The sequence below is a fragment of the Macaca thibetana genome, chromosome 17 (genome assembly GCF_024542745.1).
Source record: "Macaca thibetana thibetana isolate TM-01 chromosome 17, ASM2454274v1, whole genome shotgun sequence".
NCBI lineage: Eukaryota > Metazoa > Chordata > Mammalia > Primates > Cercopithecidae > Macaca > Macaca thibetana.
The window spans coordinates 90948754-90973302 of NC_065594.1; the positions used below are offsets into that span (position 1 = coordinate 90948754).

The following is a 24549-nucleotide window of genomic DNA, read 5'->3' on the forward strand; positions in this document are numbered from 1 at the left end:
GTCCCGAGTGCCTTTTTCAGGAGCTGCTGAAGAGCTCTCCTTATAGTGCCCCTGCTTCTGTCCAGCGTTTTCTGCGAGGTCACCGAGAACAATGTCTCCGCTGTAGCTCTGCCCAAACCTGTGCCTGGCTTGCTTCGCCAGGGCCAAGTCAAACTTTGAGGCCTCCCAGGGAGACACGGGTCAGTCTCGGCCTCCAGAAGCTACTGCCCACAGCTGGGCTGTGAGCCCTGAGCGTCTGGCCTGGCTTCCTTCTGCCCCCAGCACCATCCCTCCTCCCAGTCCAGCTCCCAGCCCGCTTCTGCTAGGAAACCCGGTTTCTTAACACACCACTCGCAATAGCTCATGCCCTGTCTCTGCCACATCCCCGTGGGGCAAGTGCCCTCAGCCCTGCCACTTAACTTCCTAAAGCTCAGTTTCCTCATCAGTGAGAGAGAGCACTGCTGGCTGTCAGGGAATTCTCGCGGGAATGAAGTGAAAGTGAAACTTATTTTTATAAATAAAAACTGCAGTTACCAGTTGGAGTTTACAGAGTGCCTTCTGCGCCCCAGGCACGACTGTTGGTATTGGAGATCCGCTGTGAACTAACAAAGTGAACTCAGGAAGGTTACCCTGGAAACCATGCACGCGCCCTCCCCAATCACATCCCATTGCGCATCCACCCCACTGGGCCTAAAGTGGGGGACCGGGACCCCCCACAACTGCCTGGGTGAAACTCAGAGGCACCTTGCATTTTCAGAAGGCCACTTTACTAAAAGTGACATCTCCAGGAGCCGTTCTACGTGAGCCCTGCCTTTTACTGCATCTCTTTTAACTAGAGGCACATCCTGCAAGAGCCTAGGACGGCGTCCTTGTGGCGATGTTTGTGGCAGTCCATGTTTTGATCCTGCATGAGCATGGGCTCAGTGAGAGCAAAGCCCAGTCATCCCTGGGTCCACTTTTGGAATATAGTGTGGTGCTTAATAAGAAGGATCGTTGTACAAGAGCATGGTGGTGTTGCACATACACAGAAAAAGGATTGTTGTACAAGAGCATGGCAGTGTTGCAGATACGCAGAATAAGAAGGATTGTTGTACAAGAGCATGGCGGTGTTGCAGGTACACAGAATAAGAAGGATCATTGTACAAGAGCATGGTGGTGTTGCAGATACACAGAATAAGGATTGTTGTACAAGCGCATGGCGGTGTTGCAGATACACAGAATAAGAAGGATTGTTGTACAAGAGCATGGCGGTGTTGCAGGTACACAGAATAAGGATTGTTGTACAAGAGCATGGCAGTGTTGCAGATACACAGAATAAGGATTGTTGTACAAGAGCATGGCGGTGTTGCAGATACACAGAATAAGAAGGATTGTTGTACAAGAGCATGGCGGTGTTGCAGATACACAGAATAAGGATTGTTGTACAAGAGCATGGCGGTGTTGCAGATACACAGAATAAGAAGGATTGTTGTACAAGAGCATGGCGGTGTTGCAGGCACACAGAATAAGGATTGTTGTACAAGCACATGGTGGTGTTGCAGATACACAGAGTAGGAATTACAAGTATAAATTAGGAAGTTAGAGACAACCGATTCTGACTGCAATTTGCCTGTTTAAATTTTGTGGCATGTCTGGTTTTCAGTCTTCTTGTACAATAGAGCAATTTGCAAGCAGGGCTGTGTATGGTTTGCTCACTGCTTTTTCCTTTTCCTTTCTTCCCTCCCTCTCTTTCCTACTAAGTTCTTGCTATAGGAGGAAACAGAACTTTTTAAAAACTTCTACGATTGTGTGTGCCTAACTCTTCAACCTTTGCATTAATATACATTTTTCTTTATATTTAATTTTGGTGACAGCCAAATTACATGCCCTTAATTGAATTAACACAAATTAGAGCTGAAAGCAGTTGAGGAATGAAAATTTGGGATGTTTCTTGAAAGCTTTCTTATTGCTGAGGCATGTGAAAAAAAATCTCTCTTCCTCAGGAAAGACACCAATTAAAGACACATTAGAGTTAATACTGGCAGTGTCTTCCCGAAACGGGAGTGATTCATCACTGCTTCTGAACCTATTATTTAAAAACTCAAATGTCATGCATTGAAAACCAGGACTGGCTTCAGGGATGTGCCTGGGTCTGGAGGGACTCCCCGCTCCTGGTGGCTGCTCTCACACCCGCTCAGGAACCTGGAGGCACTGGAGCTGACCCTTACTTGAGGTTGATGGAGGGGCTTGATGTGCCAACATGCTTTAGAAAATGGTGCAGGAACAAAAGAGCAGAGACACATTTTAGAAACTCCAGGAACCTCAGGTTGAACTGAGCCTTAAAGGCCATCAGACTCCAGACTCTCCTGCTGCCAGCCCCTTCCTGAGGTGGTTCTTCTTGTTAGCACCTCTGTGATGGTCCATTCCTCCACCTCCTGAGAGCTCCCACCGTCTTTCAACTGCAAAATCTGTTAAGTGAATTGTTCCTTAGATGAAGCAGGGCTCCATCGCCCTGCAGTCCCCTGACTGCTGGTCTTGGCCCTAGCTCAGAAACATTGGATCCTGACTTGATAATAGCATCTCTTCAGGCATTTGAAGGCAGCTACCCTGTCCATTTCAAGTCTTCTTCAGAGTAAAACCCCTCAGCTCCTCCGGCTTTCTCTCCTGGGCTGTGCATTTGTGTCCCTTCACATCTTCTCATGTAAGGAAACAGCCTCTTCTTGAAGGCACTGGTCTGCAAGTGGGGTCCCCAGACGGCAGCAGCAGCATATGGGCTGGGCACAGCTGTCCATGTTCTAACACGCTTCCCAGGTGTTCGAATGCACGCCAAAGCTCAGTGGCCATTGCTCTAGCTTTCTAACTGTTCCTGTGCAAAGATGTGACAAGGATGCAGAAATACAGCTTCCTCTGCACACGAGGACAGGGCGAGGACTCGGGAAGGCTCCCGCCTGGCCTGCAGCAGCCCCTGTCCTCACTGGGCATGTGAAGTGGTTCTCGCTCGCTCTCTGCGCAACCTGCGGGGGGAAACCCTCCCTGGATATGCTGAGGTCAACTCCACGGCTGGGTTTTGGTGGACCTCCCAGAGCCCATGCGTTTCTGTTGACAGCTGGTTGCTACCACGGCTGGGTTTTGGTGGACCTCCCAGAGCCCATGCGTTTCTGTTGACAGCTGGTTGCTACCAGGTGTGGGCCAGGGCCCTGAGCTTCTTTTCCTATAGCATAGGGGGTGCCTGTTCTGTGCTTAGCCGTCCCCCAACCCCACTGGTCCTCAGCTGCCCCAGGGGTACGTGGGCCCTTCCCCAAGCAGCTGCCCTGGAAAGAGACTCACGGTGGCCATGGGTGACTTGGTGTAAAGGACAAAGGGACTCTGGGTGCATTTCTCCTGCCACACAGGCCATGAGGCAAGAGGAGAAGCACACACGTCTGTCCCTTTACTACGTGTCAGGAGAAAGGAGGAGACGACTGCCCACTGCTGCACTTGCTGTTCTTTCTGGTGTTTCTGAGTTACCGGGGCAGCCAAAATATCCCTTCTGTGAAACGGGTGTGGCTGGTATCAGCTGGCAGCCAGGACAAACTTTGTGCGGCACAAGGGTGGCATTGGAGACCTCTATTATTTGCATCTGCCCTTGGTGAGCTGTGAAAGAGCAAGGAGGCCAGCGGGGAGGAGGAGGAGGAGGGCTCAGTGCAGCCTCCTGGCAGCAAGCACTTGCCCAAGGGGCTGCCGAGGGTGAGCACAGGCCTCACCGTCAGCCCCCAGCTCACAGGCCATGCCTCACCAGAGAAGGTCCTGGAAGTGGGCCAGGTGCAGCAGTTAGGGCTGAGCAACCAGGGGTGCTCAATGCATCCGTCAAAACAGGAACAAAGTGAAATAGCAGGGCTGCTCCCCGCTGGGGAAAACCTGTGTGTGCCTCCTGTAGAGAAGGGCCATTTTTATTGTTAATCTGAGAAAGAATGTTCCACGAGGCTTGCTTCCAGCTACAAAGGGCCACCTGTAGATAGATATTGGCCACGTCTTCTTAGGTTGGAATTACTGCTCAGCTCCATTGGTAAACTCAATTTTCCTTTTTTTTTTTTTGAAGGGGGCAAAGATTGAATGGAATCGATGATGTGGTCTTAGCAGAATTGTTGCATTGTGTGGGCCAGTGAGAGCAAAGCTTAGGAAATTTGTAGTGTTCACTTGAAATTTGCTAAAAGGATAGCTCTTAATCCCAACACTTTGGAAGGCCGAGGTGAGAGGAATACTTGAGGTCAGGAGATCAAGACCAGCCTGGCCAACATGATGAAACCCCATCTCTACTAAAAATACAAAAATTGGCTGTGTGTGGTGGTGGGCGCCTATAATCCCAGCTACTTGAGAGGCCGAGGCAGGAGAATCGCTTGAACCCAGGAGGCAGAAGTTGCAGTGAGTAGAGATTGCTCCCCCGTACTCCAGCCTGAGCGACAGAGTGAGACTTCATCTCAAAAAAAAAAAAAAAAAAAAAATCTTAAATTCAGTCTTCTCAGCATGGACACAAACAGGATATACATAGAGGTGCTAGACATGCTAATTAGCTGGAATGTAGTGTTGCTTCATATGGATATGTACATCAAAACAGGTTGTACATCTTAAATATATACGGGTTTTAGATGTCACTGCTGTCTCAATAAAACTATTTTTTAGAAAGTAAAGTCTGAGCATTTGTGAGGGTGGGAATGGAGAACTCTTTCATCCAGACAAGAGCAGGCCGAACACGGACGTGCAACATGCAGCTTGTAACTGAGGGAACCAGCCAGTTGAACCTGAGGCAGGTCAGAGATTTGCAATGTCCCAGCAGGTATGGCAAGGGCTGCCCTGAAATTCTACTGGTGGAAGTTTGACAGGAAGTCCTCATAAAATGACATATAAATAAAGAATTCTCTAAGTCTATAACAAAAGAAAATAAAATTTCCCTTTTTTCTTTTGTTCTCTCGAGGACACACTTGGTAAGTCTCCTCTTTCTAGGAATCGAAAAGCACCTTGGCCAGTATGTGGGTTTTCAGCTCTTACCTGACATGCAGGTGCACCACGGCCTGCTGAGCAGTTCACTCACAAGCACGGCGAGAAAACAGGACTGTCCCACCGAGTGTCATGATGGTGGCCGTCACTCTATTAAACAGGGGCTGTGAACACACCTGACAGGTGTCATCCTAAAGACATGCTAGGCTGTGGACTAAGGCGTAAGGCTGGCTCCATTCCGTGGATCCGGGTTCAGGCAGTGTTTGTTAGAACCAGCTTTTTCCAGTCTGTGGTGTGACTGGCTGGCTTGCCCATGGCACGGTGCTGTGAGGCGACTTTTCTCTCTGGGCCCCCTTCTTGAGTATATCTCTGGTTTCTCCGGGGAAGCCTTCCTCACTGCCCTCTCCCTTCCCTCACACCCGGCTGCATTCATTTCTCCCTTCTCTGTCCCCTGGGAAGTAGCTGGAATGGGGATCACATCCTGCTGAGATACCTGCTCCATCCAGCTTGGGGCTGGGAGTGCCTCAGAAGCTGACGGCAGAAGGCCCCAGCTCAGCCCGGCACCCGGCACACAGCAGACGCCCCGGGCTCTGGGCATGAGAACTATGAGCAGGTGCACATTCCTCTACTCCAGCAGGAGAGTCAGGCCTTGTGAGTGGCTCTTTCAGTTACTCTTTTTGCTTCTCTCATGTTTTCAACTGAAGGATGCCTTTTGCCAAAACTTCCCTCTCTCCTTTCCTCTCTCTCTCTCGGTCTCTCTCCCTCAATCTCTCTCCTTCCTCCCCTCCCCTCCCCCTCCCCTCCCCTCCCCTCCCCTCCCCTCCCCTCCCCTTCCCTTACTCTCTCTCTCTCTCTCTCTCTTGTTTTGTGAGAGTTTCACCCTTGCCCAGGCTGGAATGCAATGGTGCAATCTCAGTTCACTGCAACCTGTGCCTCCCAGGTTCAAGCGATTCTCCTCCCTCAGCCTCCTGAATAGCTGAGATTACAGGCACCAACCACCATGCCTGGCTACTTTTCTTTTACATTTTTAGTAGAGATGGAGTTTCACCATGTTGGCCAGGCTGGTTTCCAAGTGACCTCAAGTGATTAGCCCACCTTGGCCTTCCAAAGTGCTAGGATTACAGGTGTGAGCCACCACGCCCGGCTCCTTTTGCCAAAGTTTTTATGTCATATAAAACCTAGAGGGTGGACATGGTCATCGCTCCTGGAATCACAGGGCCGCCATAGCTCTGGGCTTCGGGAAAATCAGCTACTCACATTTTGCTTGCAAAAGCACCGCTTTGAGTGCTGGAGTGGACTCACCAGAGATGAGCACAAACCTCACTGTGGCAGCTGTGTGGGGATGATTTTTCATTCGCTGGCGGGACTGTCAAACTGACGGTCCTCGGAGAGTGTCCTTCCCACTGTCACGGGTGAGATAAACTTCCCCAAATGCTGCCGCGGCCAAGCTGCCAACTCCACGTTTGCATTAGTAGTTCAGCTACACATTAAACACGTTGCCAACACGCTTTATTTTGGTTTGGGAAGGTAAATTGTAGTAATTATATTGGGACACAGGAATGCATACTTAAATTTGGGGAGAAACGCATTGCCAAGGCTCGAATCTGTCACTCAGGGATGACTTGGTGTGCGTGCATCGCACCGAAGAAGCTGTATTTGCAAATGGGTGCTCCCTTTCTCAAGGTGAACATGCTGAAATTAACCAATACTTTTTTGCTAGCGAGTCTTTCCGGAACATCTGAAGGATGATGGGGAGCGTTAAAACCATCACGAAATGTTGGAAACGCCAGAAGTTTCTCCAGGTCTTGCTGGGGAAGCCATTGTGCGTCTCCGAGTCAGAGGCAGAGGAAATGTGTGAATTCAGGCAGTTGTTCCGAGGCTCTGCATTTACTCCCATAGTCGATACCAGGACAAAGGGGCCCCTGGCTGGTCTTTGTCCAGTCAGGGTTCAATAAAAGTGCTGCAGAAGGAGAGGAAAGGGCAGCTCCTAGTTTCCAGGCCTTGATATATAGGGAGATTTAAAAGTCCTCATCAGAACTCTGCGACGCTGTTTCTGTCTCCTTTAAGAGACCAGCAAGGTGATTGGAAAGGCCGGGCCGGGTCCCTTGTCCCGTGCAGCATAAATCTCTGGAGGGTGACGGGCGCACAATGGCCACACTCCTGCGGCATCAGGGTGGCCGTGTCTGAACTATTTATTAACTGAAACGTGAATGGGCAAATGAAGGACCCATTTATATGTTGTGCCGGGAGATGTATTACGGCTGCCTTAAGCATTGATTTCCTTCCTTCGTTGATTCTTGGTTGGGATATATATGCAGAAACTGCAATCAGGAGGGGTGGTCTTATCAGATCCTAGATATTTCCCCAGACTGTCTGCAGCCATTAACCTTGCATATTATCTGACTTTAGTGATTAGTACAAGGCACATAAAACCATATTGATGGCCAGTCTTGGGTTAGAATGGTGAGCTGAGTTATTAGAGGCTGGATTTTGCTGACTTTGTGATACAAATGATAGTATTATGCTGTTGCCGCGAAATTGCTAATTTGTCATTTCTTTCATGGTGTCGTCAGTGATGTGGTACTAATGAATGAAGCACATAATTGTGGGATGCAGCTTTCCTGAGGCTGTATTGAGAGGCAAAGGGTGTCAAGATGCTCTTTGTCCAACAATTCACTCCCTTTTCAATGCCGTGCTGGGGTCGTCACAAACAGTTTCTCATGAATGCCAATGCCGTTGCGTGTTGAGTTTCCAACGCCGTTCAACCTGCTTGATTTGTTATTTCCAATGGGCAAACTGGTGGGGTTACATCATTGTCTTCCACACTCAAATTCAGAGTCTCTTTCTGCCCTTGGTGGTACGCAACCTGAGAGCTGCACATGCGGTTTTTCTTGGCCACCAGCAACTCCAGGTTCGCAGAGCCCCCTGAAAATGTGCTTTCCAAGCTTGTGCCTCAAAGGGAGCCCTGGATAATGGCACACGGCCAAAAAGACAAATAGTCCCATTGTGTATCCCAGCATGGGATGGAGGCTGAAGCTGCTTCGTTATTTCAGGGCCCAATGCCCAACCTGTGTTATGGCATCAGTGGGGTCCAGGCAAACTTAGAATCATGGAGCTTGAACATTGGGAAGGGCCGCGGTGATCTTCTCAGCCTTTCCTTTCTCCCGATGAATCTATGGGGCCAGAAAAACCTGAAGTCAAAAGATGGTTAGTGGTCCAACCAAAACTCACATGAGGTTTCTAGTCCCCTAACCCAGAGCCATCTCCATATTGGGATTCGCCCCTGGGAGTGTGAGACAGCTCATGACGGCTTAAGGGCCTTTTTTTTTTTTTTTTTTTTTTTTTTTTTCCAGTTGTTTTTTGAGAGGGAATCTCACTCTGTTACCCAGGCTGGAATGCAGTGACATGACCTCAGCTCACTGCAACCTCTGCCTCCTGGGTTCAAGTGATTCTCCTGCCTCAGCCTCTAGAATAGCTGGGACTACAGGCATGTGCCACCACGGTCAGCTAATGTTTGTATTTTTAGTAGAGATGGGGTTTCACCATGTTGGCCAGGCTGGTCTCGAACTCCTGACCTCAGGTGATCCGCCCACCTTGGCCTCCCAAAGTGCTGGGATTACAGGCGTGAGCCACCACACCCAGCAAGGGCTTTGTTCAAAAACTGGATTTGCTTGGACATTGCTGGAATTGGTCGTCTCCTGCCTGTTTCTGCACATCTAAATGTGACAGGTACCACCAGTGGACGGCAGTGCATGGAGTGACGGAAGATAGAGAGCTCAACTCCAAAGGACGTGAGAGAGAGGAAGCCTTTGTTTAGAAATGCTTTCTTCTAAGAAATTTCCAATAAAAATCTGCATTAGCTGAACTTTATAAGGCATAATTAAACTCTGAAGTGTAAACTATAGCAAGGTATAAATTGAATGTAATTGAATATAATGCTCCTGAAGAAATAAACATGAATAATAGTTAAACATTTCAAACTTTGGCTGGAGTACCTACTTTGGGTCTGCTCTCTTCTTGAAGTCAGAAGCTTTTGGTGGAGTATGTAGTACCCCTGGGTTCACTCTACATCATCAGTACAGAGCTCCTGGGCCTGGCTTCTTTTGCCCACACATTCACAATGCTTGCTGAGCACCTGCTCTGGGTTAGGCTCTGGAGGTAAAGTGCTGCACATGCCCGGCACAGCTCCTGCTCTCAGGGAGCACCATGGTCCCGTGGGGCAGAGAGATGGTGAACAGGTCACTGTGGCAAGGGGCTGTGGGCACGTAACAGAGGCGCTTACCTGCAGGGTGAGGAGGCACGTGGCAGGGAGAATCCCCAGGTCTTGTTTCCTCTCAGGATGCTTTGCCTTGTGGTCTTCTGGCCTCTCCTTCTTGTTCTTTTCAGGGATGCCTTGCATAGCAGCAGAACAATGCCCAGTGGATCCTGAGTCGAGAGTCTTTTGATGTAGTTCTAACATATATCTATGCAATGTGCTCATGTACATCGCTGGTTTTTCTCTTTGGAGGTCCATGCCTCAATGGGTGATAGTAATCATTCTTGAATGTCTAACAGAAGTCCATAAATGAGCAACTCCAGGCTTTCCATCTGTTAAACACTCATCGTCCACAGCACATGTGGGTGTTGGCACCAAGACTGAGTGCCCCTCAGAGCAGATTTCCCGTGACAGTTCTTATTTTTAAAGCCCTCCTAAGTTTTTTTAAAAAGTTTTTCTTACAGAAAAATTTAAATGTATATAAAAGAGGACCCGAGTGTAATGAACCTGTACACACCCCTCACCCACTTGTAGTCATTAGTCATTTGTGGCCAATCTTGATTCATCCATAACCCTCCCAGCTCACCTCATCTTATATTTTTAAAACAAACCCAAGATGTTGTATCATTTAATCTGTAAATATTTCAGTGTGTATCTCTAAAAGACAAAGACAATTTTAAATATAATAACAATGACATTTTCACACGTAAAAACTATCATTTTCCCCTTGATATCATCAAATATCCAATGTCCAAATTTCCAACAGCTTCAGACGATCAACAGTTTTTCTTTGAATCAAGACCCACGTAAGATCTGTAGACTGCAATAAATGGCTGTCTCTTACATGTCTTTTTATCTGTGGAATTCCTTTACCATCTTGGTTTCTTCCCTTTGCAATTCATGTGTTGGATAGGAGAAATCAAGTTGTTTATTGCTTGGAGAAATCAAGTTGTAGTTTCCCACAGTTTGGATTTTATTGACTGCATCTCTGTGTCGTGTCTAACTTGTTCTTCTTTCCCCTGTATTTCCTCCAGATTGCTAGTTGGATGCCAAGATTCTCAATGGGGAAGGTGACTACTGTTCAGGGGATGCTTGGCAATGTCTGGAGATATTTTCAGTTGTCACAATGGGCTAGTCTGGTGGGTAGAGGGCAGGGATGCTACTCCACACCGTAAATGTGCAGGACAGCCCCCACCACAGAGAATTCGTAACCCAAAATGTCAGCAGTGCCGAGGTTGAGAAATCCTGAAAGCCTGATCAGTTAGGTCATAACTTTTAGCAGGACGTTTTTTTTTTTTTGTTTGTTTGTTTTTTTGTTTGTTTGTTTATTTTTAAATTTTTTTTGAGATGGAGTCTCGCTCTCTCTCCCAGGCTGGAGTCCAGTGGCGCCATCTCAGGTCACTGCAAGCTCCGCCTCCCAGGTTCACGCCATTCTCCTGCCTCAGCCTCCTGAGCAACTGGGACTGCAGGCGCCCGCCACCATGCCCGGCTAATGTTTTGTATTTTTAGTAGAGACGGGGTCTCGATCTCCTGACCTCGTGATCCAACCGCCTTGGCCTCCCAAAGTGCTGGGATTACAGGCGTGAGCCACTGCGCCCGGCCAGCAGGACAGTTTTGTAAGTGATGAGGTATTTTTCTGGCACTGGGCTCACACTATCTGGCTGTCTCTGTATTTGCGTATTGCATTCATTTCTTCCCAATGCCTAGATCCTTTAGGGGTTACAAAATGGTGATGTTCTGAGTCTGTCCATCCTGTTTCCTTTTTGTGGCTGGAATACTTCCATAAAGAGACGCTCCTGCTCGTAAACCTTTGGAATGTTCCCTTAACCCATATTGTACATTCACGCTACACCTCCAAGGCTGGTTCCTGTGTTCAGAAATGGTGTGAGCATCCTCTGTTGGATCACCTGTTCCTGATTCAGTGTGGGTTAGAGCCAGGGTCACCATAATTATGGGAATACATGGCATTTTGTCTTTCCTTGCCCTCCAGGTGATTTCTAACAAAGATAGGGAGATGAGGTCTACAATGTCAGTTATGTAGCAGTAACATGCTTAACAATGTAAGATACAATAGGGACGCCACGTGGTGAACTGCAAGGGGATGTACCATCATGGAAGCTGGAGTTTGCTGAAGAGATGGAGCTAGATGCTGTGGGAGGCCTGACTCAGGCAGGGTGGGGAGTGGGGGTCTTGGGACCTGCATCTGGTTTGGAGAGGGGAGTTGTCCTGGGGTTAAGAGCATAGATTGTGGAAGCGACTCTGGCTGAAATCCCGTCTCTTCTGTGTCCTGGATGCACAGCCTCAGCTAAGTCTCCCTCCTTAACCTCTCAGAGCCTTGTTTCCTCTTTGACTGACGGGGGCCCTCACTAGTGCCCTCCCCTTGGGTGTCATGGGGGTCCTGCGTGCTGTCCCGTGTGGAGCTCTCTGGACAGCATGGAGCACAGGGTGTCCGCAGCACCTCCCTAAGGGGTTGTAAGATTGGAGCCGTGAGCGAGTGCCTCGACTTCCCTTCTCATTCCAGCACTCCATGACTCTGAGCAGAGAAAGCTCAGTGGAAGGTGTGGGAGCTGAGCTTGATGAGTGGGCGCAGGGAGGCAGGGGCGCAGGGAGGCAGGGAGGCTGAGGAAGGCCCTTGGACGGATGAAGGCTGGTGAGGCCAAGGTGGGAGCCTTTGGGGATGGAGTGAGGTCAAACTGAGGTGAAAGGGTACTCAGAGGCGCTCCCAGCAGTTTCTGCATAAAGTAGGATGATTTGAGTGCCTGGGCCGCTTGGCTGGGGTCATCAGGAGCAACTCTTCTGCACGGCCTCCACGTCTGTCTACGCTGTGTCACTTGCGGAAGCGTGGGCTATGGCTTCTGGCCATAGATGACGGAAGAGAGCATGGTAGTCTTGCCCGGCTCTCCCTGGATAGTGGGCGAGTACCCAAGACATCCTCAGAACGCGTGGGCTGGCCCTACCTCAGAGGGGACTGGTTCTCATTACCAGGTAATTTTGTAAAGGCGAACAGGCATGGAGATTCAATGGGCTGCACTCAACTCTGGGGAAACTGCTCCCTGATTTCCCAGTGTTGTTAGGGAGGGAGGGAACAAAAGTTCAAGGAGGACGGCAACTTGAACCTTGCTGAGGAGCCATTTAGCAGCAGGGCCTGTTTCTGACTTCCAGCTCTGAGGTGGGTCTATCAAAGTCATTCCAAAACCCTCCATTCTTAGAACCTATCTCCTTTGCAGCCCCTCCCTGTGGCCAGCAGAGAAACTCTGTGGCTTTGCTGGAGAAGGCTTGTCTCTTTCCCGAGCTTGCAGCGTCTGTTTGCCCTCCACCACCGCCTGGGAGGGTGCGCTTAGCAACACTGCACCTATTTCCGTCCGAGTAGGCACGGATGCAGATCAGTCATTTTTAAGCTCCGTTAGTCACTTCTCTTCCTGCGCCCACTCAGCTCCACACTCCCACGGGCACAAACTCCTTTATAGTGAGATGTTCTTTCTTTAAATTTCACTTCAATTAATCCCCAAGAGTTCAAGATGTTTAGAAGTGCGGGAGGTGTATAGTTTTTCCAGAAAATGCTAAAATTCAAAAATTATCACCATTCACTTTGCTTTTTAATAGTAGGTGTGCTTGCACCAAAATACTCAATGCAGCTTAGAATGCAGATAGACCAAAGGGCTGGCACACCCTCCTGCCAGAACGTGTACTCCACGGGTTCTGGTAGGAGAAGTAAGAGAACCTTGAGGCGTGGCGTCTCTTACTTCCTCTACCAATTGACAAATCTGCTGAGGCCCTGGCTTGGCAAAAGCACCTGGAATATGAGAAATGTGAGAATAAGACGCAGCCTCATGCCAACGCCTGCCCGAGTTGTTCTTCTGTGTTAGGAGCCCAGCAATGGTGCTGGTGCATCTGTGGGTTCCACCTCCTGGAACTGCCTTGAGTTTTGGCTTTAAAAGTCCAGAGAACTTAAGCTCCTTGCTCTGAAAGGCCCTAAATGGAAGGGTTGGGCCGCACTACCTCCTTCATTCCCAATCTTGTTTATGAATGAAAATGCCAAAAAAGATTTCCTTTATGTTAGAATTTAAGAGGATAGGCCAGGTGCGGTGGCTCATGCCTGTAATCCCAGCACTTTAGGAGGCCAAGGCAGGCAGATCACAAGGTCAGGAGTTCAAGGCCATCCTGGCCAACATGGTGAAACCTCGTCTCTACTAAAAATACAAAAATTAGCAGGCATGGTGGTGGGCGCCTGTCATCCCAGCTACTCAGGAGGCTGAGACAGGAGAACCGCTTGAACCTGGGAGGTAGAGGTTGCAGTGAGTCGAGATGGCACCACTGCACTCCATCCAGCAAGACTCTGTCTCAAAACAAAAAAAAAAAAAATAGGAAAAAAGTAATGTAAGAGGATAAACATCTCTTGGGCATTTGAAACAGCCACAAGTTATTGATAATATTAGGCATACATGTTAAGTTGCTCTAAGTGATCTCCAACAATCCCAAGGGAGAAGCACCACCAATAACTCTGCTTTTCAGATACGGAAAGCAAAGCTCATAGAAGCCAAGGGCTCATCCATGGTCCTGCCGATGGAAGAGCACAGGGAGGTGTTGGACCCCGAGCTGTCCGGCTCTGAATCTGTGCGGCCCCTTACTCGCATCCACAGTCACCACACTCTTTTCTTTGAGCAGCATTTATTCTTGAGGGTTCCTACATCTGGGAGATGTCAGAAGTGGGACTGTTTTTGTCTTTGGGGGTGGCTCTCCTGGCACCTTGCAAAGTTCACGCGGACGCCCATGAAGTCTTCTGTATTTGTTTGGTCAGTGGCGGGGAAGCTGTCCCGTTTCTTCTTTGCCTTTGCGGAGAAGAGGATAATTGAGAATGCCGAGGACATGCAAGTTGATGGCGTGGCCGCCCCGCACAGCACACCCCTAGGGAGCTTCTTGTCAGTGCATCTTCCTGTCTTCTTCCCCTTCCCAGTAGACCGTCGGGATTAAAACATCAAATCGTTGCCTCTCCTAGGTTTTTATTTTTAATGAATGCTAACAGAAACTATTGAAGACTATGATGAACTAGAATCCATCATTGGCCTATAGGCTCTCAGATTACTTTGAAGAATATTATAGAGGTCTGGACGCTGGGCTCACATCTGTAATCCCAGAACTTTGAGGGGCCAAGGCAAGCAGGTCACTTGAGGCTAGGAGTTCGAGACCAGCCTGGCCAACATGACAAAACCCTGTCTCTACTAAAAATCCAAAAATTAGTCGGGTATGGTGGCATGCTCCTGTAATCCCAGATACTTGGCAGGCTGAGGCAGGAGAATCGCTTGAACCTAGGAGGCAGAGGTTCCAGTGAGTGGCAATCATGCCACTGCATTCCAGCCTGGGTGACAGAGCGAGACACACGCGCACACACACACACACACACACACTCTCTCTCTCTCTCTGTCTCTCTCTCTCTCCCCCTATATATACACACACACACACACACACATATTACAGAGGTCAATCAAAACAAAATACACAGTCAGAAATAAACCATGCCTCTGTAGTCTCTGACTCAGGGTGTGGAGCTGTGGCCCTGGAGGGCGACTCCCCTCTGCCTTTGCATCTGGAGAGCTGGAGGCCTCAGGGAGTCTGCTGCCTGGGGGTATAGGTGGCCGCTGGTGCTGCCTTCCTGAGCACATGCAGCTGTGACCTGCACTGAACCCTCGTCCTCGTCTGTCTCTGGGGCACACGTGCTGTTGGGGGAGGATGCAGTGCCTGGCACAGAGGCAGCTCTTGATGAGTGTCGTATTTGTATTTGGAGTCCCGGTGACCCCTCCATCCCTGCACCATTGCCCTCCTCGTGGACCCCACTGCCCAGTTCGGGAGGTCCCCATCTCTGACAGCACCTGCGAGGCTGGGCCGCTGCAGTGAGTCCTCCACCAGGAGTCAGAGCTGCTCCGTGAAAATGCAAATGCTGCTCCCCGTTCCACCTGCCTTTGGCAAGTAACGCTCATTTCAAACACAAGGAGCTCTGTGACCTCCTCAACTCGGTCCCCGCCACTCCAGATTGTCTGTGGGCTCCTGTGGTTTAACTGTGGTGAAATACACATGATGTAGAGTTTACCAATTTAACCGTGTTAAGTGAACCATTCAAAGGCGTTAAGTACATTAGGGACATTCACACTGTTGTGCAACCTTCTCCGCCACCCATCTCCAGAACTTTCTCATCATCCCAAGCTGAAACTCCGTCCCCATTAAACACCCACTTCCCATTCCCTCCTCCAGCCCTGGAACCCCATCTTACTTTCTCTTTCTATGAATCTGACTGCTCCAGGGACCTCATATAAGTGGCATCAGACAGCATTTGTCCTTCTGTGACTGGCTTGTTTTATTCGGCACAAACGTCCTGAAGCGTCATCCAGGTTGCAGCCTGTGTGAGAGCCCCCTTCCTCTTCAGGGCTGAGGAGGACTCCAGGGTGTGGATGGAACATGTGTCGCCCGTCCCCCTTCCTCTTTGGGGCTGAGGAGGACTCCAGTGTGTGGATGGAGCACGTGTTGTCCATCTCTCTTCCTCTTTGGGGCTGAGGAGGACTACAGGGTATGGATGGAACACGTGTTGCCCGTCCCCCTTCCTCTTTAGGGCTAAGGAGGACTCCAGTGAGTGGATGGAACATGTGTCGCCCGTCCCCCTTCCTCTTTGGGGCTGAGGAGGACTCCAGTGCATGGATGGAGCATGTGTTGTCTATCCCTTCCTCCACGGGTGGTTGCATTGTCTCCTCCTCTGGGCAGCTGTGAGCACCGCTGCTGTGAGCAACAGCGGATGGATGTCTGAGTGCCCAGTGGGCCCCCGAGGGCGCCGTCTGCCTTTTCTCCAAGCCTTCACAGTTGCTGCCCCGCCATCAGGTGCCAGCAGCGGCCCTACACCTGACAGCCTCCGCTTGCCCTTCCAAGCCTTCAAGCAAGTGTCCCCCTAGGGACAGCCTGTGCTGTGTGTGTACCCTTCACCCAAGCCTTCAAGCAAGTGTCCCCCTAGGGACAGCCTGTGCTGTGTGTGTACCCTTCACCCAAGCCTCCATGCAAGTGTCCCCCCAGGGACAGCCTGCACTGCATGTGTGCCGTCTGTCCACGTTTCCATCACATCCTACACCTCGGTCCCAGAATCTCTTACCTTTTGCGCTGCCATAGCTGCTGTACTTGGTCAGCTTCCCTGCTCAATGGCAAGACACTTAGGGACAAAAATGAGGCCTGAACTTCTGTGACCCCAAGAAATAAATATGTGTTGGCTGGATTCATGGCCGGAAAACCGGGCAGCATGGGTGGCTTAGGGATGACTCATCTGTAAACTCGTTTTAACCACCAGTTTCACCCCATCCCTCCAGCCTCAGTCTCCACCCTCACCCTTACTTCCCCTCTGAGCCCAATGTCCTTGGTCTTTGTTTGGGATGGACTGTGGGGTTCCTCATCTCCCTGAGCACAGCCCCTTTTTGCAGATGCTGAAACCATGAACAACCCCATACGGGTGGCTGGGTGAGTGAATGGGGGTGGTGGTGGCTGGGTGAGTGAGTGAACGGGGGTGGTGGTTGGATGAGTGAATGGGGGTGCTGGTGGCTGGGTGAGTGAACGGGGGTGGTGGTTGGATGAGTGAATGGGGGTGGTGGTTGGATGAGTGAATGGGGGTGCTGGTTGGATGAGTGAACGGGGGTGCTGGTGGCTGGGTGAGTGAATGGGGGGGTGGTTGGATGAGTGAACGGGGGTGCTGGTGGCTGGGTGAGTGAATGGGGGTGCTGGTGGTTGGATGAGTGAACGGGGGTGCTGGTGGCTGGGTGAGTGAACGGGGGTGGTGGCTGGGTGAGTGAATGGGGGTGGTGGTTGGGTGAGTGAACGGGGGTGGTGGCTGGGTGAGTGAACGGGGGTGGTGGTTGGGTGAGTGAACAGGGGTGGTGGTTGGATGAGTGAATGGGGGTGCTGGTGGCTGGGTGAGTGAACAGGGGTGGTGGTTGGATGAGTGAATGGGGGTGCTGGTGGCTGGGTGAGTAAACGGGGGTGGTGGCTGGGTGAGTGAACGGGGGTGGTGGTTGGGTGAGTGAACGGGGGTGCTGGTGGCTGGGTGAGTGAATGGGGGTGGTGGCTGGGTGAGTGAACGGGGGTGGTGGTTGGGTGAGTGAATGGGGGTGCTGGTGGCTGGGTGAGTGAACGGGGGTGGTGGTTGGGTGAGTGAATGGGGGTGCTGGTGGCTGGGTGAGTGAACGGGGGTGGTGGCTGGGTGAGTGAATGGGGGTGGTGGTGGCTGGGTGAGTGAACGGGGGTGGTTGGATGAGTGAATGGGGGTGCTGGTGGCTGGGTGAGTGAACGGAGGTGGTGGTTGGATGAGTGAATGGGGGTGGTGGTTGGATGAGTGAATGGGGGTGCTGGTTGGATGAGTGAACGGGGGTGCTGGTGGCTGGGTGAGTGAACGGGGGGGTGGTTGGATGAGTGAACGGGGGTGCTGGTGGCTGGGTGAGTGAATGGGGGTGCTGGTGGTTGGATGAGTGAACGGGGGTGCTGGTGGCTGGGTGAGTGAATGGGGGTGGTGGCTGGGTGAGTGAATGGGGGTGGTGGTTGGTGAGAGTGAACGGGGGTGCTGGTGGCTGGGTGAGTGAACGGGGGTGGTGGCTGGGTGAGTGAACGGGGGTGGTGGTTGGGTGAGTGAATGGGGGTGCTGGTGGCTGGGTGAGTGAACAGGGGTGGTGGTTGGATGAGTGAATGGGGGTGCTGGTGGCTGGGTGAGTAAACGGGGGTGGTGGCTGGGTGAGTGAACGGGGGTGGTGGTTGGGTGAGTGAACGGGGGTGCTGGTGGCTGGGTGAGTGAACGGGGGTGGTGGCTGGGTGAGTGAACGGGGGTGGTGGTTGGTGAGTGAATGGGGGTGCTGGTGGCTGGGTGAGTGAACAGGGGTGGTGGTTGGATGAGTGAATGGGGGTGCTGGTGGCTGGGTGAGTGAACGGGGGTGGTTGGGTGAGTGAATGGGGGTGCTGGTGGCTGGGTGAGTGAACGGGGGTGGTGGTTGGATGAGTGAATGAATGGGGGTGCTGGTGGCTGGGTGAGTAAACGGGGGGGGGGTGGTGGTGGCTGGGTGAGTGAACGGGGGTGGTGGCTGGGTGAGTGAATGGGGGTGGTGGTGGCTGGGTGAGTGAACGGGGGTGGTGGTTGGATGAGTGAATGGGGGTGCTGGTGGCTGGGTGAGTGAATGGGGGTGGTGGTGGCTGGGTGAGTGAACGGGGGTGGTGGTTGGATGAGTGAATGGGGGTGCTGCTGGTGGCTGGGTGAGTGAATGGGGGTGGTGGTGGCTGGGTGAGTGAACGGGGGTGGTGGTTGGATGAGTGAATGGGGGTGGTGGCTGGGTGAGTGAACGGGGGTGGTGGTTGGATGAGTGAATGGGGGTGGTGGTTGGATGAGTGAATGGGGGTGCTGGTGGCTGGGTGAGTAAACGGGGGTGGTGGCTGGGTGAGTGAATGGGGGTGGTGGCTGGGTGAGTGAATGGGGGTGCTGGTGGCTGGGTGAGTGAACGGGGGTGGTGGTTGGGTGAGTGAATGGGGGTGCTGGTGGCTGGGTGAGAGTGAACGGGGGTGGTGGTTGGATGAGTGAATGGGGGTGGTGGTGGCTGGGTGAGTAAACGGGGGTGGTGGCTGGGTGAGTGAACGGGGGTGGTGGCTGGGTGAGTGAATGGGGGTGCTGGTGGCTGGGTGAGTGAACGGGGGTGGTGGTTGGATGAGTGAATGGGGGTGCTGGTGGCTGGGTGAGTGAACGGGGGTGGTGGTTGGATGAGTGAATGGGGGTGCTGGTGGCTGGGTTAGTGAGCGGGGGGCGTAGGCTCCACAGTATGGATCCCTCCTCCTGGAAGGACCACCAGCAGGCCTTTGTTTGAGGAAATTCTGTGCTTTTATTTTCATACAATAATACAAGGTGACACTATTCACAATGGGAAAAATATGGCAAAATAAATAACGGAAACCACTTTTCATTGACTTCCCCGGTCATTTGACCTGCCCCCCAGCCTCGGTGCTCAGGCCTCTGGTTAACTACTGATGGTATCAAGAGATTCACTGCACCTTCGGGGGCTGAATTCCTTATTCGTCAATTTTCCTAGTTTTATGTTCCTAGTTTGCCCCCGACCCACAACAAAAGCTCGGTTCATCAAGAGAATAACATCTATTCGTCACTAGCAAACCAGATCCCAGGAGAGAAGCAGCCACACATCAGCATCTTTGGGGATGGCGGCTTTTTCACCGAGACTAGCAGAAATATTTATCTGACCAGCACTAGCCAGGAGGCCCCCATCCGCCTGCAAAACCTGTGACCCGGATGCAGGGCGGGCGAGCCTCACAGCAGGACTTAGCCAGGGAGGGGCCTTTGCTTTGCCCAGGAAAGAATGCAAGGGTGAGCCGGCGGTAGAAGAAAACACCTTTTCTGCAACCGCAGTGCCAGGCTCGGGAGGCCTTACAGTTCCGTGACTGCCCCCGCCGAGCTGGGCTACCCCGTAGGCTGAGAGTTGCTGCTCGAGGCGGTTTTGTTGTCATATTTATACCTACTTTTAATGATATGCAGATAAAGTGGCAGTTTATGCAGAAATTTCTAGGAAAGGGTAGTAACTCTGGGTCACGGAGTCATTGCCACGGAAAGGGGTGGCCACGGAAAGGGGTGGTCACGCCCAGGTGTTGCCATGGCAACAGTAAACTGACAGGCGCCGGGGGGCGTGTCTGAGGGAAAGTTGCTTCCATGCCTTCCCTGTTAGTCTTCAGTTGGGTCCGGTGGCTGAGTCCTGCCTACAGAGTCCAGTGCCACCTCTTACCACAATCCCATACAAAAACGGCATCTGCTGCCCCGAAGCTGGCCAGACATGGCCACAGGTGGTAAGAAACCTGCCCTTGACGGTTGATGACCGTCCCTCTGGCTACTCCCTCCCACCCACATGCCTATCTTTAAACCACCGAAAGCAAATGGAGGGAGTGGCGCCTTCCTTCAGTGTGTCTATCTGTGGTCGCTAAGGTGACGTATTACATGACCTCCTTGGGCACCGGTTTTGCAATAAGCCATTTAAAGATTCTGTTACTGGTGGGTCTTTGTTCTTAGAGCTCCCAAGATGGGGGCAAGCCTTTTGTTCTCTGACCTGGGGTTCTTGGCCTCATGGCCTCAGGGATTCCAAGGAATGGAACCTTGGGCCATGTGGTGAGTGTTATAGCTCTATTAGAAGCCATGGGTCAAGGAAGAGAACTGTGGAACCCAGAGACTAGCGTTCAGCTCGATTAGGACGAACCCAGGCACTTAGCTGCTCAGGAACAATGAAGAGCCTCTGGCCTGATTGGGAGCGACAGTGGACGTCTTGCTGGATCAGAAGCACAGTGGACACCCTCTCCAGTCTGCAGGGGTGGAAGTCAGCCGCTGGTCTGTGGTGGCGGCGATCAGCAGTGATGGACGGCGAGCGAAAGCTCAGCTCGAGCCAGAACAAACACAGACCAGAAGAGTGTGCAGCTGGAAGATTTAATAGAGTGAAAACAGAGCTCCCATGTAACAGGAGGGGACCAAAAGGGGGCTGCCTGATCTAGCTCGAATGCCTGGGTTTATATCCTGATCATTGTTCCTCCCCCTGTGCTCTCAGGCAATAGGTGACTCGACTATTTCTTTACCTCCTGCTTTTAGCCTAATTGGTATTTTAGTAAGCTGAGTTACAAGCCCCTCTTTAAAGATGGGTGCGGTCACCTTCCCCAGCTAGGCTTAGGAATTCTTAGTTGGCCTAGGAAATCCAGCTAGTCCTGTCTCTCAACTAGAAAGTCCGCATGTTTATGCTGGACAGTTGTTTGTTTCGCCGGGATTAAAAAAACTCTGCACTTTCAGTGCATGCTATTTACAGTATTGAGCTATGCTGAAGGAAAAGTCTGCCGCTTTGTCAATGATGGGAGTTTCTAGCTAACAGCACTTTAAAGAAGTGGAAAATGCTCAGTTATCACCCAATGTGAACAGGATCAATAATAGTTTAGTAGTGCCTGATAATTGGAGTAGCTGTTGTACACAAGAGCCTGTATCTCCTTGAGTGACTCTTATCAATCTATTGTCCATCATCATCTGATAATCAGACCGAAAATATGGTGGGGAATTTTCCCTTTTTAAATCAAGCTTGTGAAAAACATTTGAAATAATAATGAAAAAAGCCCCTCTCATTGTTCAGCTCAGCAGGGAGGAAAACCCAGGAGCTGGGTGACTCTGTAAGGCGGATGAAAACCAAGGGGTGTATGCTGCGTGGAGGGATGCTGGGTGGTGTCAGAGGAAAATAATTGTCATATTCAGAGAGCATTTAAAAAATTTGCTGCTTATAAGCCAAAGTAGTTGCTGCTGTCAGGCTAATAGGAAGGGAAGGAAGTCATCTTTCTCCCCGTTTCCCTCCTTTGCTCCTGGCCTGGGGGCTCCTGGCATCTGGAGAATTGAATTGTGGCGGGGGGGGTGGGGGGGTGGAGGTGGCCGCAGGCACTCTGCCTTCGGTTAGAATTTTTAGTGATGTATCTGCTGTGGATCTGGGAGGCCCTCAGAGGGTTTTATATCATAGTAGCCAAGAGGCATTTGAATCACACTGAGTCTAGCACTTCCTGCGTGCTTGGAAGAAGACATGGCATGGTGATGTTAGAGTTCATCCGTTCGCCCAATCAGGGATTTGTTGAGCCTCTACTGGGTGTGCCAGACACGACCGGGAGCAAGACCTCGGCTGTGATCTGCCACAGGTCTGAGGAACCCCTCACCTGGTGACAGCATACGTTGTGCTGTGAAAAGTAAGGAAGACGCGGCTAATGGCCTCTGAAGTGCTGGCTTGCGCTCCTGTCCAAGGAGAGAGAGAGGCCCAGATCTGGGCTCCAGAGACCCCAGGGACCCGTGGGAGGGTGCCAGGCGTGTTGTCTATCGTGGTGGACTGGCTTGTTCCTGCTTCCCATGCACGCCTTCTGCCATGGAACTTGCCCTGTCTCCCAGCACTCCAGGCAGAGGCCACTGGTATCTAGATGACTGGATTTGGGCTTGATCCTGGGACTAGCTCTGGCTGGTGGAGTGGGAGTGCCATAATGCAAGAGATGAGTTTAATGTGCTTGTTTCTTCTGGCTTGCACTGCTGCTTTCCCACGCTCCTTGGGAAGAACCCGCCGCAGGCAGCTGCAGGGTCCAGAGTGAGGAGGCGTGGAGCCTGCTCCACCCTGTCCTCAGCCTGGAACCCCACCTAATGCATCCCAGAGCAATGCAGGAGGCCCTAGACCCATGAGCAAGAGCCAAGCCCCTGTGGTCATAGCCCCTGGTCATGGAGTTGGTAGTTACAAGCATTCGTGCAATGAAACCCTAACACACATGCACCTCCTGCGACTGAACGCGAGACCACGTGAGTCTCTGCGGCTTTGGGAGAAAATCCTAGCTTTCATCACATCCTTAAATTTATCCCTGGAATGTAAATTAACGCAGATCACCTCTGTCAATGATAACGGGTGTCCAGACTCTAACAATGTGTGTGGGGGGTGTGTGTGACGTATGCAGTGTGTGTGTGAGACATATGAAGTGTATGTGTGTGTGTGTGTGGAATGTGTGTGTGGTGTGACCATGTGAATGAGTATGTGCATGTGGAGTGTGAGAGTGCATGTGAATGCATGTGATATGAGTGTGTATATGTGAGTATGAGTGTGTGTGATGTGTGTATGTGTGTGTGGTATGAGTGTGTGTGAGTGTGTGTGTGTGGTATGAGTATGTGGAATGTGTGCATGTGAGCGTGTGTGGTATGAGTGTGTGTGAGTATGTGTGTGGTATGAGTATGTGGAATGTGTGTATGTGAGTGTGTGTGGTATGAGTGTGTGTGAGTGTGTATGTGGTATGAGTATGTGGAATGTGTGTATGTGAGTGTGTGTGGTATGAGTGTGTGTGAGTGTGTGTGTGTGGTATGAGTATGTGGAATGTGTGTATGTGAGCGTGTGTGGTATGAGTGTGTGTGAGTATGTGTGTGGTATGAGTATGTGGAATGTGTGTATGTGAGTGTGTGTGGTATGAGTGTGTGTGAGTGTGTATGTGGTATGAGTATGTGGAATGTGTGTATGTGTGTGTGGTATGAGTGTGTGTGAGTGTGTGTGTGTGGTATGAGTATGTGGAATGTGTGTATGTGAGTGTGTGTGGTATGAGTGTGTGTGAGTGTGTATGTGGTATGAGTATGTGGTGTGTGTATGTGAGTGTGTGTGGTATGAGTGTGTATGAGTATGTGTGTGGTATGAGTATGTGGTGTGTGTATGTGAGCGTGTGTGGTATGAGTGTGTGTGAGTGTGTGTGTGTGGTATGAGTATGTGGAATGTGTGTATGTGAGCGTGTGTGGTATGAGTGTGTGTGAGTGTGTGTGTGTGGTATGAGTGTGTGTGAGTATGTGTGTGTGTGGTATGAGTATGTGGAATGTGTGTATGTGAGTGTGTGTGGTATGAGTGTGTGTATGTGTGTGTGTGTGTATGAGTATGTGGAATGTGTGTATGTGAGTGTGTGTGTGGTATGAGTGTGAGTATGTGTGTGGTATGAGTATGTGGTGTGTGTATGTGAGCGTGTGTGGTATGAGTGTGTGTGAGTGTGTGTGTGTGGTATGAGTATGTGGAATGTGTGTATGTGAGTGTGTGTGGTATGAGTGTGTGTGAGTATGTGTGTGTGTGGTATGAGTATGTGGAATGTGTGTATGTGAGTGTGTGTGGTATGAGTGTGTGTATGTGTGTGTGTGGTATGAGTATGTGGAATGTGTGTATGTGAGTGTGTGTGGTATGAGTGTGAGTATGTGTGTGGTATGAGTATGTGGTGTGTGTATGTGAGCGTGTGTGGTATGAGTGTGTGTGAGTGTGTATGTGGTATGAGTATGTGGAATGTGTGTATGTGAGCGTGTGTGGTATGAGTGTGTGTGAGTATGTGTGTGGTATGAGTATGTGGTGTGTGTATGTGAGTGTGTGTGGTATGAGTGTGTGTGAGTGTGTATGTGGTATGAGTATGTGGAATGTGTGTATGTGAGCGTGTGTGGTATGAGTGTGTGTGAGTGTGTATGTGGTATGAGTATGTGGAATGTGTGTATGTGAGCGTGTGTGGTATGAGTGTGTGTGAGTATGTGTGTGGTATGAGTATGTGGTGTGTGTATGTGAGTGTGTGTGGTATGAGTGTGTGTGAGTGTGTATGTGGTATGAGTATGTGGAATGTGTGTATGTGAGCGTGTGTGGTATGAGTGTGTGTATGTGTGTGGTATGAGTATGTGGTGTGTGTATGTGAGTGTGTGTGGTATGAGTGTGTGTGAGTGTGTGTGTGTGGTATGAGTATGTGGAATGTGTGTATGTGAGTGTGTGTGGTATGAGTGTGTGTGAGTGTGTGTGTGTGGTATGAGTATGTGGTGT

At 50.8% G+C, this 24549-nt stretch overlaps 1 protein-coding gene across 1 annotated transcript in view; it reads left to right on the top strand.

Moving 5' to 3' along the window:
* The first annotated feature begins 16869 nt into the window (after positions 1-16869).
* Positions 16870-24549, top strand: part of SOX1 (SRY-box transcription factor 1) — a 569118-nt gene continuing 561438 nt past the window's right edge. Inside the window, exon 1 of the mRNA XM_050766615.1 lies at positions 16870-16882. The gene's annotated coding sequence lies outside the window, so the exon portion shown is untranslated. The remainder of the gene's footprint in view (positions 16883-24549) is intronic.